This window comes from Pseudopipra pipra, chromosome 11 (genome assembly GCF_036250125.1).
Source record: "Pseudopipra pipra isolate bDixPip1 chromosome 11, bDixPip1.hap1, whole genome shotgun sequence".
Classification (NCBI taxonomy): domain Eukaryota; kingdom Metazoa; phylum Chordata; class Aves; order Passeriformes; family Pipridae; genus Pseudopipra; species Pseudopipra pipra.
Genome location: NC_087559.1, coordinates 2,837,423 through 2,858,014, shown reverse-complemented (window position 1 = coordinate 2,858,014; position 20,592 = coordinate 2,837,423). Strand labels below are relative to the sequence as shown.

Below are 20,592 nucleotides of genomic sequence, written 5' to 3'. Positions count from 1 at the left end.
AGAGCTGCTCACTCCCTTTTCCTCTTCTCTTCTTAAACACAATGGATTGGGTTGGAAGGGACCTTAAAGCCCATCCAGTGCCACCCCCTGCCATGGGCAGGGACACCTTCCACCAGCCCAGGTTGCTCCAAGCCCTGTCCAACCTGGCCTTGGACACTTCCAGGGATGGGGCAGCCACAGCTTCTCTGGGCAACCTGTGCCAGGGCCTCCCCACCCTCACAGGGCAGAATTCCTGCCCAATATCCCATCTAAACCTGCCATCTATCAATTTGAAGCCATCGACCCCTGTCCTTCCTGTGCTGAGGCCCCCAGAGCTGGACACAGCACTCCAGGTGGATTCTCACCAGAGAGGAATAGAGGGGGAGAAAAATCACCTTTTTTACCACCTGGTGGGTGTGATGGGCCCCAAGGGTGCCCAGGCATGTGGAGCTCCTGTCCTGCATCACAAGAGGTTCATGATCACATGGAAACTCTGCCAAGCACACATGTGAAACCACGGGTGACACAGCAATGGGGCAAAATGGAGCTTCTTTGGGAAAAAAAAAAACCTAAAATTAAAAAAAATTCCTTGATTGCAAACTAGAGTAATCACCTTTGAAAAAAGAGGAGGTTAATTAACTGCAGCTCCTGTAGGTCCTGGGGAATGGGAGGTTGTCAAGCCCAGTCCAGTTCCTGAGACAAGAAGTGAAAGATCATCCACCTGGAACGGCACCACCGGGGAAGGCTCCGGAGCTGCCGCCGCGGCTTCCGTGGGAAACCTCACATCTCTCTCATCTGCAGCAATCCCAAAGTATTCAAAGAGAAGTGAAAGTGACCTCTGCTGAATGCAAACTTCTTCAATAACCAAGGAATTTGCCTCTACATAGTTCGCTTTTAATTGCAATTTAATATTTTTAATAATTGTGTTGAGTACCTATAAAAGAAGAAGCAGCAGCTTCATCAGCTATGATGACTGAACTACTGGAATAAAAGAAAGAATAAAAGAAAGGAGGAAATATCAAGAATTGGCCAATTTGGGATCAATACTCAAAAATCTATACTTATCCATAAATGCTGTCTTGATGTCTCTATAGGATATGATTTATCTCCACTATCAGGGTGTTGATTTATAAAAAAGTTTGATAAAGCTGCCTGTGTTCCTCAACAAACATTTCCTTGGGTGAAAAAAAGACTTTCTAAGTTATAAACTTTCCTCTTACAATTTAAAGATCTCTGTTTTATAGAGTAAATGGAGATTTTCAATTTGTGCCAGGGAGTGTGTCTGTGTCCTGGGCTCAGGTCTCACATGCTCAGTCAGTACAAGGAATTAGCAGCAATTCCAAGACCATCCTTCCTTCCAATCTTTGCTCTGCTCCCCAAGGTCAGTGGGCTACTGCCCATCCCTAAACTTCTCTTCCCTCTGGGATAAACTGCAGCCAAACAGCCTCTTTAAAATACTATTTATTGTGACTAAAGCATTGTAGAGAAAAACCTGTTTCAAAAAAACACTGCAAAGCTAAATGTACCTTCAGACACTTCTGGGATTTGGGAAACATCAGTTCCTTCAGGCTTTTCCACAAGCCTCCCGAGGCCCTGGACCTGGACTTCTTCACCTTTCCTGTTTAGAGCCCAGACTGGGTAAAACATCATTGTGACTCAAGAGACAAAGAGCAAAATATTCCACATGACCTGCCCAGGGAAGCTGTGGCTGCTCCTGGAAGTGTCCAAGGCCAGGTTGGACAGGGCTTGGAGCAACCTGGGCTAGTGGAAGGTGTCCCTGCCCCTGGCAGACACAGTCTGGATGGACTTTGAGGTCCTTTCCAACCCAAACCATTCTGTAATTCTAAGTTCATGCCCTCTTGCTTGCTGAGAAAAAACCCAAACATTCCTATTCCAGTTTGATGGGAAAAGGCTGATTTTTGTGTTTTTCACTTTCTTAACTGCCTAGAAATCCAGTGATCCTGATGAATAACAAAGCCTCTGTTGTGTGACCTCTCTTAGTAACTGTTGAGCTCTGGCATTCCTGCACTGGAGCCTCAGGAGAGTTTAGTGCATTATTAAATATCAATTCCAGCTCTGTCATTTCAGCCTTAATGAAGCTGATGCTGTCTTTGAAAGTCAGGGCCTAAGACAATCACAGGAGTATCTCATTGCTTAGAATTAGACCTCTAAATCCATCTTAAACATCCAAATAAATGAGTTCTCAAAAATGCTGAAAGCCTGTAACACTCACAGACATCAGTGAGACTGGATGACACCCAGCATCTTTAGAAACAAAGGACTCTGGTTTATACCAAAATGCCTTGGGAAATGGCAGGTACCCCCACTTGAATATCTGCTTCAGAGAACTCTGTATTTCATATCCTGAAACGTTTTCATTTCCTGGAATAGCTGTGTTTATTACTTTAATAAACTCAATTAGGAAATATGGTTATTGGTTTCCTAACTAGGCTGAATTAAGTTTCATTAAAAAATAAAATCCAGGATCTTCATTTATACTTGGCATGAAGGCACTTAAAATGTTAAAACAAGGATGTTCCTTTTCCTTTTGCTTTTAATATGGAGATAAAGAAAATCCTTCCTGTTTTAAACCTAGAGCTATTCCCAACATTTCAAATGGGCTAAAATATCATAAATAAAAATTTTAATTAAAATATCTAGCGTAGAATGTTTTTAGACTTCTTATGTGTATGATTTTTTTTCTGTTTGCTGTAGATCACAGAATAAACACTGTAAAATGTCCTTATTAAAGTGCCAGGGTTATGCTACAAAGCTCTTACCTTGTGGCCCCTGTAGGAAGTTATTCAACCTGGCACCATGGGCTGGTGGTGGTGGCCATAATCCCTTCTTTGGAATTAGGTGAGTGACCTGGACATGGGCTGCAACACCACAGCAAAGTTAAAATTCATTAATTATCTGTCACTCCCAGATAAAATTACCTTGTCTCACACACAATCTAATGGCTGTGTTAGGGGCGTGTCTCAGGTATGAAAGGAAACACCAGGTAGTAGCAATTTGGGGGCTTATTCCCTTCAGATCTGACACTGGGACAGGTGGGTCATGAGTTTTTCAGAGCAGATACCAAGTCAGCTGGACATCAGGAGGTGATGCTCCTGCTGAGCACCTCGTGGTACCCCTGGCACCTGTCAGAGACTGAGCAGAGCACACCAACCCCGCTCTGAAAGCTCTGCAGGCACTGACTGTGGGCACCTGGGAACAAAGCAAACAAAGAGGGATAAAATGCAAGCCTGAGAACACCCTGAAAACTTGTTTTGCTCTCCCGTGTACTTGACTTCACCCCAAACTGCAGGCTGTGGCCTCCCCGTGCCCACTGCCCTGCCCTCCTGTTTGGGAAGTGCACCCAGGAGTCCCTTGCTGTCCCTCTCACTGGGACTCGAGCCTATGGCATGGATGGTTCATCCATGTCTTTTTCTGGTGGAGAATGGACCAGGATCAAGCACAATCCCAAGTCCTGAGCAGGAATAAACCAGCTTGATACACATCCAGCAGCCACCACCCTTCCTGGGATCATCCCAGCTCACCTGGAGGTCTCCAGGACAGCAAAGCTAATGAAGCAGTGGGGGTTTTTTGTTGAAAATCTTACAATAAGAGAGAGTTATTCCATTAACTACAGCCCTCCTATGGCCTGACTTTGTTCACACTGCTCTTGGAGAGGCAAAGGTAATAGTTGCTGCTCTGTGAAGCATCTCTCAGCACTTTGCTTGTCACATCCCTCACAGGCCAATTCCTGCTGCATTTATTAATGAAGAATCACTGAAGCACGAGCTAATTCTTTCATCTATACTTTTGTCCTAGCAAATTGGTGTTTAATTGTATGAATGAAAAAAATAAAATGTGGGTGGACACTGTCACAAAGATAAAACCCCATCAATTCCTGTCACAGAAATGCTTAAAACACTGTTTATCTCCACACAGGAGCCTCTTCAGTACATTTTAAAAAGCCACAGAGCTGCTTTGGACTGTGGGTGGGTTATTGTGGACTAATTTCTACTTGCAAGGTTTTCAAATGACAGATTATCTCCAAAAAAAAATGATTGTGGAGCTGAGCTGAAAAGGGTCCCTGAGCTGAAAAGGTTTCGTTACGTGTAAATGTAATGGCAGATTCACTGATGTTCATCTTGTGGCATGAAAATTACTGTTTGTGTGTCAGAAAGAAGTTCTGCAAACTTTTTGTTCCGGATTCACAATTAAATCACTGCACTTCCTACTTACCTAATTTGAATATTGCAGGGCCAGAGGATGGGAAAAGAGAGAAAGCATTAAATACAGTTTGTGTGACAGAAGTTAACAAAAGAAGAAATACTGAAAAAGCTTTCTGAGGGCTTTAATAAGTAACTAAATGACCAAAACCAAACAAAGTACTTACCACTGGGAAGTCGAGCTGAGCCAAAGCCCTATTTGCAAATGTTGAAGGCTTGATGACACAACTGCTTAATTCTTTGTCTTCTCTCAGACTTTTCTCTTTTAAGCTCTATTGAAGTGTACAGACAATGCAGCTTAAGATAAGCCACCTTCCTGCAAGCCAGGCAAGTCATTCCACTGAAATCAGGGAGAGGATTTCTGGTATAATGCAGTTTCAGACATTAGGATGTAAAAATTCTAGCTTTTATATTATAACAAACCTTATGACCTTCCTGGACCCCAATCCAGTCCACAGTACATTCTTTCCTCTGATGGTTTATCAATAGTTAAAATGGTAATTCATGTATCCAAAGCTATTAATCTCTCAGAGAAGTGTAGGTTCAGAAATCACAGTGTCTTAAAAAGCAAGAGTTTTTTGTGGATTTTCCTGAGTCTTTGAGTGTCTCAGACAAAAGCAGCACTTGCACAGGCAGCTGCTCAGTCCACACTCACAGGTCATGGATGGCAGAAATAGAAATGCAGTAAATCACAAGGAAACCAGAAGAAATCCAAGAACAAAATGCTTTTTTGAGGGATGCTTGATGTGAGATCATCACACATTCCCCGAGCACTTGGATGAAGGGTTGAGTGTTTCCTCCTCCTGCAAGGAGGGGAGGACCAAAGCCCTGCTTCTGGCACCAGGGACAGGCACTTCTGCCTCTTGGCTCTTGTTGCCACTGCTCTGTGCCTTTTCAGGCTTCATTCCTGAAAGGGCAATAATTGAAGTGATCAATATTGTTGAGAGGAGCAGCAGTGAAGGCTCAAATTCTAATCCCCGCTTTTGGCTTCACATCCGTTTTTCATGGATGTAACAAGAGAACAGAGCAGGACACTCAACACCACCAGGCAAGAAGGGAAGAGTAAATTATGAATTAAAGCTAAAATAAACCAGGACTGCACTATTGCTTAGGGCCTCAAACCACTATTAATCTTCATGAAGACAATAATTCAGTGGAACATGTAATATTGACCACTGGTGCTCTGCTTCAGAAACAACTCAAGCTCTTTTAGAAACAACTCAGCTCTGATCTTCCCATATTCCCACTGGTCTGCTGGTCCAATGCAGACATTCCCATACAGAAATTATACCCTCATCTAATTGATTCTAAAATTCTGCTGAAATCCATAGGAATTTGGCATAAGAAAATTTTACAGCACTTCACACCATGATGTTTAGATGGGATATCTGGAACAAATTCCTGGCTGTGAGGGTGGGGAGACCCTGGCACAGGTTGGCCAGAGCAGCTGTGGCTGCCCCATCCCTGGAAGTGTCCAAGGCCAGGTTGGACAGGGTTTGGAGCAACATGGGATAGGGGAAGGTGTCCCTGCTCATGGCAGGGGGTGGCACTGGACGAGCTTTAAGGTCCCTTCCAACCCTCTGTGATTCCACACAGAACTGGGGTGAATGATCAGTTCTAATAAATACTTTAATTACAGCTAATTTATCAGCTACAGCACACAAACAGAAGACTAATTAAGTGGGCCAAGATACAGCTCACATAAGCAAAGTCAAGATCTCAGGTGTCAGAAAACAAACTGAGAAAGAATTACCAGGTTTTACGTTTTCCACGACTTAGAGAAGCAAAACTGCTGATGATCTGATGTGTTTCACAAAACTTGCTGGGAACAGCGTGGCACAGAGGTTCAGGCAAACGTGCTGTAATGAGAAGATGTAGGATGCAAAAACCATTAGTGAAGGTTTATGGAGCCCACCAGCTAAACACAGGAAACTGGGAAGTTATCAAAGGCTCTGTACAGGGGTCTGATGATAGGACAGTGTGGTGTGGCAGACTCAGAGAGAGGGTCTGCAGGCCCTTGTAGCACAACTGGAGTTGTGTCAGGGCAGGTTTGGGTTGGATATTAGAACAAGGTTCTTCCCCCAGAGGGTGGTTGGCACTGACCAGGCTCCCCAGGGCAGTGGGCACAGCCCCAAGGCTGCCAGAGCTCCAGGAGGGTTTGGATGATGCTCTGGGGCACAGGGTGGGACCCTTGGGGATGGGCCTGTGCAGGGCTGAGGGTTGGATTGGATGATCCTTGTGGGTCCCTTCCAACTCAGCACATTCTGTAATATAACTTCACTGCCAGTTACTCTTGTGTTTAATCATTGCAAGTACAGCCAAACATTGATAAAATAACTTCCTTGCACTGTATCACCTATTGCTTTATTTATCTTTGTAAACTTCTTCCTCCATTTCTGTTCTTATATTTTGAAACAAAGAGTTCTTGAAAGCCTTCAGTGGGACTCAGACACTGGTTTCCCTTCAAACAAGTGGGCTCTGAATACCAAAATCACAGAAGGGGCTTTGAAAGTGCCCACCTTCATCTTTCCCTTCCCTCATCATTAAAAATATTCTTTCCACACTGCCAGTAATTTTCATCAGCCAAGATCAGAGAATTCTGCACGCTGGGGAGGACTCAGGGAGTCACCTAAACAGCAACAACCACCAGGAGCTCCTGCATTGTATCACCTGCAGGTAATGTGGTGAGTCACAGAGCACAAAGCAGGTACCTGCAGAAAGCTTTAGAGCAACCAGCCATCCCAAGGGAAGGTGCAGACTAATTAAAACCAGCGCTACAAAAAGATGTTGCTGTTCTAACATGTGTTAGTGTGAGCTGGTGCACGGGAGAGCAATAAAAGAAATGTCAAAGGAAGTGGGAAATCGTGGAGGAGCCTGAGCTCAGGGATGCAAAGACAAGTGCCTGGGGAAGCAGGGCACAAGCTCTGTTTGCAGCAAACAGAATTCTCTAAAAAATTCAGGGATTGGAGGCAAATGTGCAGGTGAGTCTCTGCCATGGGGACAAGTCATGATCAGAGCTCTTGGAGGCAGGTGCTCACATGGGAACGGTGACACTGCCAAACGTGACCATTTGTTTCACTTATAATCCTAATCCTAGTTTATGACATGGACTCACCTGTGTGTGCACTCAGAGGCCAAGATAACATTTCTCCAAGATTCTTGTAGCTGTGCTGGAATAGGAAAGAGGAGACTTAGATTTCTCAGCTCCTTACTCAAGGCTCAATCTGCAATCCCCAAATCACTCCTCAATGCTGGGCAGCTCCACACCTCTCACAGTGCTCACCTGTGTTCCAGAGATTCCCTGGGAAGCCCTGTGGACCCCCTGACAAGCCTGGAAGGCAGGACTTATCTCCATTGCACTGTTCCTTTGGTTCCAAGATCACCAGGGCAGTGGGCAGGTGCTGCCTGGGAGACATAAATTCCATAGCAAATGTACCTGAAGGCCTGACTTCATTCCCACTTCACAGCTATTGTGATAAAGAGCAAAGCTGGATCTTTGATGAGTGAAAGTTTTAGGTGACAAGATCACCTGGGTTCCAATCAGTGTGCTGGAAACTGAAGTCTAAGCAGCACCTAAAGGAACAAAGAATTGGGAGTCCACCTTCCCCTCCTATATTCAGCCTCCTGGAAAAAGGCAAAAATTAAAAATCCCAAGTGCTTGAAACTGGGCAACAAGCAGTGCCTGGGCCCCTGAAAGCTGTGTGACAAATCCTTCCCCATCTGGTGGGTCTTCAGCTAATTAACTGACATGGTTGAAAATGAGCAGCAGCTAATTGGAGCACTTTGTTCTCCCTTTCCTGGCAGCAATGAAATGGATTCCAGATGACCAGTGGTTCAACAGTTTCCAAGTAATCTCCATTCAATGCCATCAGTGCTGGGCCAGCCTCCCAACAACTTGTACACCTTGGACCAGGAATCCGAAGAGCATCATTGGAAAGGGAAATTTGTATCAGGAAACAGTGGGCAGATGTGTGCAGGCTCCAGTTCCAGTGAGATGTTTGCCACCTGCAAACAATGGGAAGCCAGCTGAGCTCCAGCCTTGCCTTTCCTCTGCAGCCAGGGAAATCCTCTGAGACAGCCCATGGAGCCTGGAGGCACACAGGCCCTCTGTGGTGCACTCTGTGAGAGAATTGCAATGGTAAAGAGATGGTTCTGTGAGTGTCCAAACCTGGGGTCTCCAGATCTGGGGTTCTGAGAAGGAGTAAAAGAACCCGAGTGCCACTGCTGAGGATGTTAAAGTAGCACTTGCAGGCTTTTGGGACCAGGAGTCCCATGGAGCAGCCTGTCTGCCTGCCAGCCCCACTCTCATCCAGCCCATCTTGGCTATTCCCATAGTTAAGGAGAGCCTCTCCCTCCAAACAAGTGATTTAGGAATCCCAGCTGTCACGTCTCCCTCCTCCAAGAACCCCCTTCCCTTGTACCTGCTGCCATCCAAGGTTTTTATTTCTCCATCCTTTCCTGTTCCAGCTCCAGCTGGCATTCCTCTCCTGAGCTGCCAGTCCCCTTTCCAGCAATATTCCCAGTGACATTATCCACTCCCAAACACAAGCAATAGCTTTCAGTGACAGCAAGAAATCCCTTAAATACCCTCCATATTATAAAATCATGGAATTCTTTGGGTTGGAAGGGACCTCAAAGATCATCTATTGCCAACCCCCTGCCATGGGCAGGGACACCTTCCACCAGAGCAGGTGGCTCACCCTGGCCCTGAACACTTCTCCCAGTGTGTAAGATTAGTGGAATAGGTTCAAGTGTGGCCAGGGATGTTCCTGTCCCGTTGTTGCCCCCAGATGGTTCAAACACCAACATCCTCCAGAATACAAACAAGCAACCAAAGATCCCCTCCCCAAACACACAGGGGAGCAAAATTGTAAAAATACTTGCAGTAACTTGAGCACTACAATGCTCCAAGCTCAGGCCAGTTGTTGTGATCAGGCAATGATATTCCACAGGATTTCCCTGAAATCTAGGAGTGAATACTATTCCATCTGAACTTGTTATACACAGAGATGTCCTTTCAAATAAGATCATAAACAGTGAATGTCAAACCCGAGTGTTTTAATGTATTTTGCTCTCAATTGCAACATGGTAAAGCAGGTTAAACCCACTGAGGACTTTAGCTGGGCTGCAATGAACCCAAAATCTATGAGAAGACTCACATCCAATGAAGGTTTTCCTCATTTCTCTGCAACATGAAATTTTAAAATTTCTCCTGGCATTTCTAGTTGTCTGGTCTTCACTGGATGCTAAAAAACCCTGCTGATTTTCAGTTCCAAACCATGATAAGTTCAAGGACTTTTTGTTTTCTATTTTCATCTTAAATTATTAAATTCTAGCTAAATGACATTAAAACCTGTATTAACTAAGAGAAGTTCTGTGTTTCTGAGTTTCAGGTCTGTGTTTCTCAAGTTTGGAAACAAGAAAGCATAAATAAAATATCTCCATGGGATGCTAATTCACTTCTCTGTCTGGAATGCATGAAATACAGCTGTGGAATACAGATCATCTGCTAGCTAGAAACATCATTTAATATTTATTACTGCACATTTGGCTCGGAGGATGCAAGGAGGGCACCCCCCACTTCTTCGTCTGTGATTTTTTGAGAGTCCTGACCTCACAATGTGCCATCATTAAACAATATTTATTTTACCCCATTTTAAACTGCATCAATTTGGATGTTTCCCAGTCTCAGGCTTTTAAAAACACCAACATAAAGTTCATTTGGGAAACCAGTTTAAAGACATCCTTTCACTGTGGAAATGGGAGAATGATCCAATTGGAAGAAATGCCGTGATCCTGCAAGGGCAGAGTGATCCTGGAATTGCCTCTGCAGAGGCTTTGGCTTCCCAAAGGGCTGCAACCACTGGGCTACAAAGAGCTTCCAGAGAAAGCAAATTCCACATTTTTACAAAAAACTAAATTATATTTTTCAGGAAAATGTAAAAAAGGCTCCATTCTTAATAAGTAGTGACATTTTCATTTGGGTGGTTGGTGTCCTGTGCTCTTCAGGGGTGCCCACTTGTCCCCAGTTAATGGGCTGAGCTGTATAAACACACACATCCATATCCCAGTCAAATCACATTAATATCACTTAATGCATTGTGATGTACCTGTATGATGAGGCTGATCACAGGCAGGGATTTTCAAGTGCTGGTCACCTCTGTCCTTGCTCTGTGCAATTCAAAACATGACAGTTTAGAAGAGGTAACAACAAATTTGCTGTCACCCTCTGTGCTCCTGATCTCTATGTGGGAATTATGGCATTTGCTTGAAGGTTGGACTTAATGATCTTGGAGGTCTTTCCCAACCTTAATAACTTTATGATTCTAATGCATTCTGAGTTATGGTAATAATAATACCATTAAGGGTTTGCTCCATCTCCCTGATGGACATGACACAACCCCCAAACATGTCAAAGTTAAAAACACTGTGGATTTAAACAGCTTTTTGAAAGGGTGTTTAAGAAAACAATGGGATTTCTTATGCAGGGAAGACTTTTGATGTTCAATCACTTTGAACAGGAAGGACAACTGTTTATACTTGTGTTTTTATGCTCCCATTCAGGTGGTAACTCTCCTCCTTCCAGCATGAGAAACGGGTGCTAATAGGGGGATATTTTTTAAAAACAGTCATTAAGCATCATGGTGCATTAAAAGAAAAAGTAAATTTCTCTGATAAAAGGGTTAAAAAGGTCTAATTCTGAATTTCTACCTCTGCACCCCAAAATGCTGCTTCTCTTAAAGTCAAAAGCAAATTTATATCCCAGACCGAGGGAACTGAAGCCATCCTTTACCTCCTTCCCTTAGCAAAGAAATAAGAGAAAAATTAACTTTTCCCTCATTACTATGTACTGGCAAAGCAGACATCAGCCAATCATCCCATGAAAAATATCAGCACCTTCCCCCAAAAGCAAGGCAGGCTCGTGTTGCCAGGTGACAGAACCAAGGAGCCAACTGAGCTCAGCGTTCACTGCACTGATGCACCACGGGGGCTTTGTGTCCTGAGCATGAACCCACAGCCAGCATCCCACTGCTCCCCTTTCACTGGATTCTTATACTCTAATGGACCTCCACATTATTTTGTCAGAAGGCACAGCAAGGGTGGTTTGAGATCTGCAAGCAGGTGGAGCAACCAGGACTGAAACAAAACGTCCTAAAGCTGCTGAAATAGGGGTTGAGTCAGCGACTGTCTCCAACCAGTGTTAACCCCGGGCCTACAGAGGCTCCTGTTGACACCCATTTGACCAGCTGCTAAAATAGAGACTTCCCAGAACACTCTATATACTGAAAATACAGCCCTTGCCAAGGCAGAGCTGGTAACCATAAAACACTGGGTGCTGCACACAGGAAATATAGGAGGGGAACTCTGGAGGTTGGGACACTCCAGTAAACCTGACTTGTTGAAGAAGCACCACAGGACATTTACAGCCAACACTGCCAGAAGAGCTTTTCCTAAACAAGTGTTTTTCATTTCCAGAGGTACAACCACACTCCTGTTGCCTGCCCTGAGACCCAGCTCCTGCTTTCTGTTCACCTTTAGCTCTTGTTTCCCAAATTTACACGCGTGCAAATATTTTTTTACTGTTGTAACACAAATCATTTCAACAACCCCTTGGATCACTGACACTGGAGCTGGGGAGCTGCAAACCCTGAACATGAAACACAGAAAGCCAGAAGTTCACAGCAGTCTAATTTGTAAGCAAAATTTCATACCGTTCCAGGATGGTTTGGGTTGGAAGGGACCTTAAAGATCATCTCATTCCAGCCTCCCACCATGGGCAGGGACACCTTCCACTAGCCCAGGTTGCTCCAAGCCCCATCCAACCTGGCCTTGGACACTTCCAGGGATGTATTTTAGTTTATTTTCCTGTAGACATACAGGCTTGCATGATTTCCTCTGTGGTATCATTTTTTTTAAGTCCTTGTCCAGCTCTTATCTCCCCCTTTTTATGCTCAAATTCAGCATAAAAAAGAATCCTGGGAGAAGACCATGTGCTGAGCTCCCCCAGACTTCCATTTTCATGGGAAATATTTTCTCCCAGGTGCTGCTTGCTCCCAAACAGATTAGGATCAATGGAAAATGCTTGATGTCCTTTCAGAGCTCTCGCATGAACACTGTTATATAATTAGCTCTTGTTACCACCTGCATTTGTCTAATTCCAGCAAAACCAACTTCCCTGCCAGTGCCCTCACTTCTGGAAGAGGGAAGAGCACAGTGACTCAGCCTGGGGGTAGGTGAGAGCAGTCAAAATTGCTCTTCTTTGTGTTGAGGGTGTTGATTAGCAATTGGATTGCCTGGGAATCCAACACTGGATAATCTGCCTCCTAGAAAAAACCTGGATACTGTTGGCTTGCTCCTGTAGAGCAAATGGAGAGAAGGTGATTATTCCATGTGCCAAATGCACCATGTGCATGTTCAAAGCACTTTGGGTGCCATTTTCTTGTGGATGTTTGGAGAAGGAGCATCCTTTAGAGAGAAAAGGCTGCAGAGGAGGTATGGAATAAATCCTCATCTCCTAAAAAAATCTTAGCTGGTTTTAATTAAGCTGAGCAGAGGGAGGTTATCTGGGAAACTGTACTGGGAAAAATGAGTGTGAAAAGGTAAAATAGGTGATCAAGATCCCTGTTTTCCATCAGCATGAACTAAGAGTCAGGGCTCCAGTTGGGGAGTGGTTGGAATAAGCTCCAAAAGTTGAATTTGGCCCAGAATTCGTCAAGGAAGACTCTGCTTTGTGCTTGTATCTTTTCTTTTTATGCTTCTCTTTTGGCAGAGGTGCTGCAGAACATGGGGTGCAGCTGAGGAGATTTTCTGCAAGGATATTTTAAGCTCCCAGGTAGGAAAGTTCTGCTCAAAGTGTACTATTATTATTGCCCTTCAGGAAAAACAGCTGTGGAAACTCTGATTGCGTTCACTTTAAGGCTCGCTGGTATATTTATAAACAGAACTGGTGGTGATTTGGGTTTCTCAGAAGCCAATTTTGCTGTTTATCTGTAGGAGAAAAAAATATATTTCAGAGGGATGTCTTAAAGAGTAGAACTAGAAAAACTTCCCCATCTGCTACAACTCCATTAAATGCTAAAATGTGGAATTTTCAAGCCTGTGATTTGGGTGGTAAAGGTTTGAGCAGTTCTGTTCACATTTACTGTTTGCATCTCTCCAGGCATATGGGGATTGTTTGTGGATGCCTGAAAAAAAGCCCAAATTTGTACACACAGACAAGATAATTCTTATTAAAGACAATTTTTATTAATGAATTCTATTGACATATAACCCTCTACTTGTATGTCCCAGACTTCTGAGTACACAAACATCCTCTGAGAGGGAAACATGTCATTATTAAAGAGATATTAATTTTAAAAGTAGCATAAAAATAGCTATTACTGGTCTAAATCACAGTATTTTCAGCTTATGCCTGTGTTTATAATGATGTAAAATTACTGTATTACTTCAAGAATTAGAGCAGTATAAAAACTGATAAAATCTTAAAGAAATATGATCTCCTTTGGTTCCAGCTACTTAATGGAATGATCTGGAATGTTTTTTCATTAATGGATACACCCTGTTTTAAGTTTACTCCTCCTTAACACATCTCCACCCTGCTTTTTTTGTAGTACAAACCACACAATACGACCTGCATAGAGGAAAATGATGTTCAACTTTCATGCCAATAATTGCTTTCAGCACAAAAATAAGCCATTTTCCATCTCCACTGCTCAAAGAGATGAATTCAGGGAGGTTTGCATGTGGTAGATGCACCTGTAGTGTTGAATTTTAAGAGCAATTTGCATCTGTCCTGATTTTTTTGGGCCGTCTCAGCTTCGTTTCTGACTATTTTTCAATGAGAAATAAACATCATATTCTACATAAAAGGGTAAAAAATCCCTACTCAAAAAAATCCTGCCCCAAGTTCTGAAGAACACTCAGAGTAATGATAAGGATGGAAACAACTCAAAGAACTTCTGGTGGTCAATTAAGAAAACGAATTTCAATCAGAATATAAGTCCCTTCAACTGGTAATCCAACATAAAAATTAAATTACCATCCTTATCCCCCCCTTTTTTAAAATATTCTTAAATTTCAGTAGTTTCTTTTCCAAAATATTGGTAGTTTAACAGTTTTACAGTTCTATTTTAAATAAAAATTTCTTGACCTTCTTTAGCACCAAGCTCTATTCTTGCTTTGTCTTATGAAAAATCTTAATTGTATAAATTATCTAAATTTTATTTGATGCGATACTTATTCGGGGGGGGGGGGTGTTTGCAACAACATGGGAATACTCACAAGGTAGTTTTGTTTTAATTTTAATGTATAAAATTTATGGCATTTGGCATATGTGTATTGAGTTACTGCTGAATATACTCAACTGGAATAAAAAGCCCTATTTTTAGGATACAATGTGATACGATAAGCATATTTTAATTAAAAACACCATTATTTTATGCAATATCAGATTTCAATGGCACAGCAACCACTGGAAAACATTTCTACCTCCCTGCTCCCTGTGTTTTTCTACCTGCCCTGGAAAACAACATCCCACACTCTGCTGTCCATCGGATCTCTTGAAGGATGGGCTGGGAAGCTGAGATACCCACGTATGGATTCCCTAAGCCTTTAAGAAGAAGGTCTTACTGTTATCCAGTTATCTCAAATTACAATCCAATCCCAGCCAAGGGAAAGGAGAGATAGAGGTGTTTGTAATATCAAAAACAGACCACACGGTAAAAAATGACATTGGGGGATAAATACAAGAAAAGCTGCTTTATCTCTGCTGAGGCCACCCCAGAAAGTCCTATCCTGCATTTGACTTGCTGGTAAACACTCTGCTTCAGAGGAGTGCAGATCTCCTCCTCCTTCTTTGGGTAACAGCATCTTTTTTCTTCAGTAAAACACACGTGATATCAAAATACCAGTGCCACCCAAATTTGTCTCCTGCTGGTTCTGGAAAGAAAGCAGCACCTGCAGCAACCAGCACCAACAGGTCTGGGGCAAGGGCTGTTCCATCTCTTGCAGAGAGCACTGGAACACATCCTAATAGCCTTTTAAAATGATAATTGAAGTTTTATATATGTAATAACCTAAGCAGTGAAATGCAAATTAAAAATAATTGCTATTGCTCTCATCTATCTCTGCTCTACAGGCATGAGTTGTCTCACAGCACAACAACTGGTGTCTGCTGGGGGCCTGGGGCATCATTCCAGTTTTCATGCCTTGTTTTAAGAGAAGAGGGGAGCATGGGGAAAGCAAGCTGGAGGAACATTTACCCCCTATTTCCATTTAGGCATTCAAGCTTCAAATCCTATTCCTGGCCTTGCAGGAATCTGCTCATGGATCCCTCAAATGCATCCCTGCAGATTCTCCCAGGACTGAGTGTAGCAGGGCTCTTGTTTTCCCTTGAGCTGCTGTGCAATCAACTGTATTTCACTGTTGATGTCCCCTGACCATTTTATTATTCTGCTTCAGCCCCAATGTGCTCAAGGAGGGATTTCCAAAGTGTGTTACACATCCCTCACCACGGGCAGGCCAGAATTACCTCAGAGCACTGTGGAAAGGCTTCTCCTCAGCCATGCCCTGGGTGTGCAGGGGGTGCTAGAGCAAAACAGGAACAAATGACATCTGGTGATCCATCAGTGTGGGTGATGAAGGCTGAAGATGACAAGTCTGTGGATAGTTCTGGCAGAGACCCCATCTCAGAGAAGAGGTAAAGCTCATTCAGGAGCATATTTAGATAACCTGGTGCCATCCAGTCCTCCAGAATCCTCCCCAGCTCTGAGGAGCAGAGCCTGCTGTTTTGGCTGAGTACTTCAAGCACTTTGCCTCACTCCACATCACTTCCATCCTTCTCTGAATTCAGCCTGTGCCAGCTGTTCCTAATCCACGAGCTCCTCTCCTCCAGGCTCCATAAACCTGATGGAGAGTGTGAGAAGTTTGCAGAGCTGATACATAAACTGTCTTTCCAAGAAAGTGCCATCTGTATTCCGTGCTAAAATTAAGCCAGGCTAATTGGCTGCCTCACACGGAGCGTGATGTGCTCTGCCTGATGAAGGAACACGTGTATGAGTGGATTTAAACTGTTCCATTATTCTCCATTATGGAAAATGTGCTCACCCTGTTAAACCCTGGCATTAGATCCAGGGTGGCTGCACAGGCAAAGCAGGAGCCTGCTCCTACATGCTGGACCAGGTGACCCAGGGCGGCCCCAAAAAATCGTGGCTCAGAATTAACCAAAAGGAAATGAACCTGCTTAAAATACAAAGGCTGACCTTTCACAGCTCTTAGAAGTTATTTGCAAACAGAGCTTCACTTCTCCAAGTCTGGGAGGAAGCAATGGATGTGGAATAGCACAACTTTTGTACTGATTTTTGCTTCCTACGACAACATTCCTGCTTTTCCTCAAATCCTCTTTATGTAGAATGATCCTGTTCACCACCATGAGGAATCTGCAATCAGATTTCCCCTTTTTTTTTAAGATAAAACAAGTAGCAAAGGAGAGAGAAAGCAAAGAGCAGTTCAAAGGAGGGAGCACTTGGTGTGATCACCCCTTTGCATCCTCACAGGAAGCTGCTGAAATGGGAAATGGAGCTGCTGCTTCATCCCTAATCCCTCCAGCGTCCATGAAACAATCAAACATCTACTTTTCCCAAAAAACCTTTCCTCATAGAATCACACTCTTGTACAACATAAGAGCTGAGATGTGCATCTGTCACAGTAAAGAAATACAGCAGAATTTTTTAATATATTAAATTATACTATATTGGATAAAATTCCATTTTAATTTGAAACTCAGTGGATATTAAAGGCAACTTTAAAAAGTTATTATCTAAGTTTTAATTGCATACATTATGTTTGCAGCCTTAGGTACTGCAGGTAGTTCTTTAATATTTCCTGCAGTATATTGAGATCATGGAGCAACCATTTAATTCTGCTTGAAGAATGTTCCAGAGAGAACTATGGGGGGGGGGAAAAGTATAAAACTCCAAAGTTTTGGCTGTTGAGTGAAACAGCAATGGATTTGGGCCCATTGGCAGAGAATTTCCAAACTTTTAGCTGTAGTAAGAACACTGAAAGCATATGGGCTGTCATTAGACCCTCACTGAGTCCACTCTTGATAGTCAGACACCACAATAAAAATAGAAAGATTGTCAAGCTGCAATATGGGTGTTTGGAACAATATCAGATATTTTCCTGCAACTATATCAATGCATGGGAAATATCAAATGTGTCCAAGCATTTAAGTGGGACAGCACCTTCCCTCCACCTCCTGGGCTGGAGGAGGTTGGTTGTGTGAGTCCCAGCTGTGCAGAACCTCTGTCCCTTGACAAGATTAACCAGAGGATCTGCAGAAACATTGCAAGCATGGGCTGGGAATAATCAGATTTCCAGTCCTGTGCTGAAAGAGCTGGAGATTTCACAGGGAGTAATGACTCCCCTTATTTTCCTGTGCACCTGCCTCTCTGCAAATATCAAAGTATCCAACATTACATGGTTTTGAGAGGCCAAAATTCACCAGTGTCTGAAGGGCTGTGGAAAGCCAGAATCATCTTCCCTGTAACTCAGGAATCAACTCATGTTGCACAGTTCCAATTTGGGGACTGTGGTCCCCTTGGCTCCCCCTGTAAATGCATTTTTGGGGCCTCACTAAAGCAGATGAACACCTTTGTACCCATCCTAACTCTGCTCACAGGGGATAAAAGGGGCCAGAGAGGTGAAATGCTGAAGATGAGCAGTGAAGAATCCTGATGGGAGACCTAAACCACTTCACCCTTCACACCACACACGTGAAGAGGTTTTCTGCACACAGACAGTTCTCCAGCCCAAATGCTTCTCACACCAATTGCTGCTGAAGTGCCACAGAAGTGATCTGGACCTTGCCACAAATAATGTCACCTTCCACCCTCCCCCCATTTCCCAGTACCAGCAGTACTGACTTTTCCTACCAACCACTTTTGTGAAATTAGCACTTAACGATATAATTAACTTATTACATTGCTTAGGAACTTTTGAAAATACTTTTTTTTCCTCCCTGATATGAATGCCTTTTAAGAAATAATCATAATTAAACAAAAAAAAACCTTCCAGGTATATTTTTAAATTACCCAGAATTTCTACACTCATTTGAATATTGAATATTACTACCTATGCTTTTTTTTTTTCATCTTGAAACAGGCAAATCCATAAAGAAGCACTCAAAGCATATTCCACATCTCACTTTGATACCCTCTGTATGATGGAACTCGTGCAAACCCACCCCTGCTCAACATAAAGCTGAATAAAACCCCAAGTAATGCACAAACAACTCAAATTCATAACAACATCTTCCAGAAAAGGATTAGGCAGAACAACCATTTGATCCAGCACAGGAAATATAGATACTTATTTCCTTCAATACACGTGGAAGGACTTCTGAACTGGGAGTTGTGAGGTTGCTGAACAAGCAGAGCCCACAATGGCAGAGGGAATGCAAGCCCTGGAGGATGAGCACAGTATCTTTGACTCCTTATTTTCAGTTCCTCTGATTATCTGACAGCGATTCAGAATTCACCAAATGTTTGTTTAACTTGGAGTGTTTGCTTATTTAAAAGCAATCTCTGCAATGAAAATGTGGTGTCTGAGTGGTTCTGGAGAGCAGGGGATGGGAGGGAGCCGAGCTGGGCTTTGTTGCAGCAAACAAAGACAGGCAGAGTTTTTATCTCTTGTTCAATCATTCGAAATGAACGCAAACTTTTTTTCTTTTCCTCGTCGTTTAATTTGAAATTAGTCTAATCAGACATCTGCCAGGATCTGTCTGAGTTAACAGAACTGAACACAAATCTTCCATGAGCCCTCAAGTGCTGCTTCCCTCAAACGGGCACTAACTCACATGGACACTCTGTGGAACTAATTGAACAGCCCCAGCTCAATATTCCAGACTTTCTGATTTAACTTTATTACAGTCAGAACAAATAACAGTATAAGGGGAAACATGTTGTTAAGGACTCAGTTCTGAAGTGGTTCAATAAAAGCAGGCTGCTTATCCTACTTTATTATCTTTATTATTGCTGCTTTTAGATGGAAAGAGAATTTCCTCTCAAGACAAAAAAGCAGAGTTTGCCTCAAAGCCCTTTGTTTTCTTTTGAATAGCAAGGTACAGTTTTCTTCTTAGAATTCCATGGGAATTTTATTCTTGCCAATACAGGGAATTTTGACACTGGGGCATTTTCCACTTACTGTGACACATTATGGTTGCATTTGTCAGCATTTACTAAAGGTTTTGACATCACTCAACAACACTGAGGTGGATTCTGCTGACTCTGGACATGTTCTGAACTAAACATCTTTTGCCAAACTCCTGAAATTACACAGGAGCTGCCCTCAGTAACACAGGGAGTCTTTTCAAGTCTGTGTTTCTGGCCTATCTAGGAGGTAGGACTTCCAAAATCAGATTAACAGAATGGAGGGACTTTTTTAGCATATGTTTGTGGGGTTGATATTTGCACCAACATAATGACCACCTGAAAATCCCACCAATTCCAGGAACCAGTTTAAATCTACATCAAGTGACACTTGATTTTTTTTTTTTTTAAATCTGAACAAAAAGACATTTTTCCTTATGTCTTTCTAACAAAATGTTGGGTTTTAACCCAGACTTTTAAAGGTATCTAAGATTTCAGCCTGTGAATTCTAAAGAATAACTGCAAAATTCTGTGATATATGAAAAAAGAAGCATTTACCTGAGAGTTTTAAGCTCTTGCCACCTTTATGGACAGTTGGGTGTTCATGGGCTTTGGAGGATGACACAGGAGGGAGGTTTTCATTCCTGGGGCAGTCCTGTCCCTCGAGGTCACTGCCAAAGCTGTATAAGGAACAACAGTGAAGTTTCCATGAATTTTTCAGGCAGCCCTGCCTCTGTCATTCCTTAATAAATAAATAAACAAATAAAATCGAGCCTGAATGTCCCCCTTTTTTTTTTTTTAATGAGTAATGGGAAATGAGACAGAATCAATCATTGGCAAAGTAAAAGATGTTTAATATTGATTGTTCTTCTGAAGGATGAGGAAGCTTTTCTAATGGTCGTAGGGGGACACAGGGAGGGGGGAGCTCATAGATTTGTTTTCCTTTCTGTATTCCCAAAGGAGTAAGGAGAAGATGAGGTCATGATAGATTATAATCCTGCAAGCAATGACTAATGAGTAACTGAACTACCTTTGTAGCAGCAGTGAAGGCAGCAATAGCCAGAGTAATTGGGTTTATTGGGTTTCTGCTTAGCACGAGTCCAGTCCTCTCTTAAACATCCTGTCCCTTCAAATCATTTTATGCTCAATGTCTTTCCTTTTTATTATGCCTGACTTGAGTTATTTCATGAAATTTGACCTTGTATTCTTAATCTCATCTACTTGTTCTGAATAGTTCTTCTTTA

The 20,592-nt window shown here is 42.8% G+C and overlaps 1 long non-coding RNA gene across 12 annotated transcripts in view; it reads right to left on the bottom strand.

Annotated features, from left to right (window-relative positions):
* LOC135420132 (uncharacterized) overlaps positions 1-20,024 on the bottom strand; it is a 48,757-nt gene extending 28,733 nt beyond the window's left edge. For 8 of the 12 annotated variants that reach the window (XR_010433378.1, XR_010433386.1, XR_010433375.1 and 5 more), the window contains exons 1-6: positions 19,907-20,024; positions 10,310-10,370; positions 7,315-7,369; positions 5,953-6,058; positions 2,760-2,858; positions 593-774 (exon numbers count right to left, since the gene is read on the bottom strand). This is a non-coding gene — a long non-coding RNA (uncharacterized LOC135420132). Of the gene's footprint in view, positions 1-592; positions 914-2,759; positions 2,859-5,952; positions 6,059-7,314; positions 7,370-10,309; positions 10,371-19,906 lie in introns of all 12 variants that reach the window. The other 4 variants (XR_010433379.1, XR_010433385.1, XR_010433381.1 and 1 more) reach the window with 4 other exon arrangements.
* Positions 20,025-20,592: the final 568 nt, after the last annotated feature.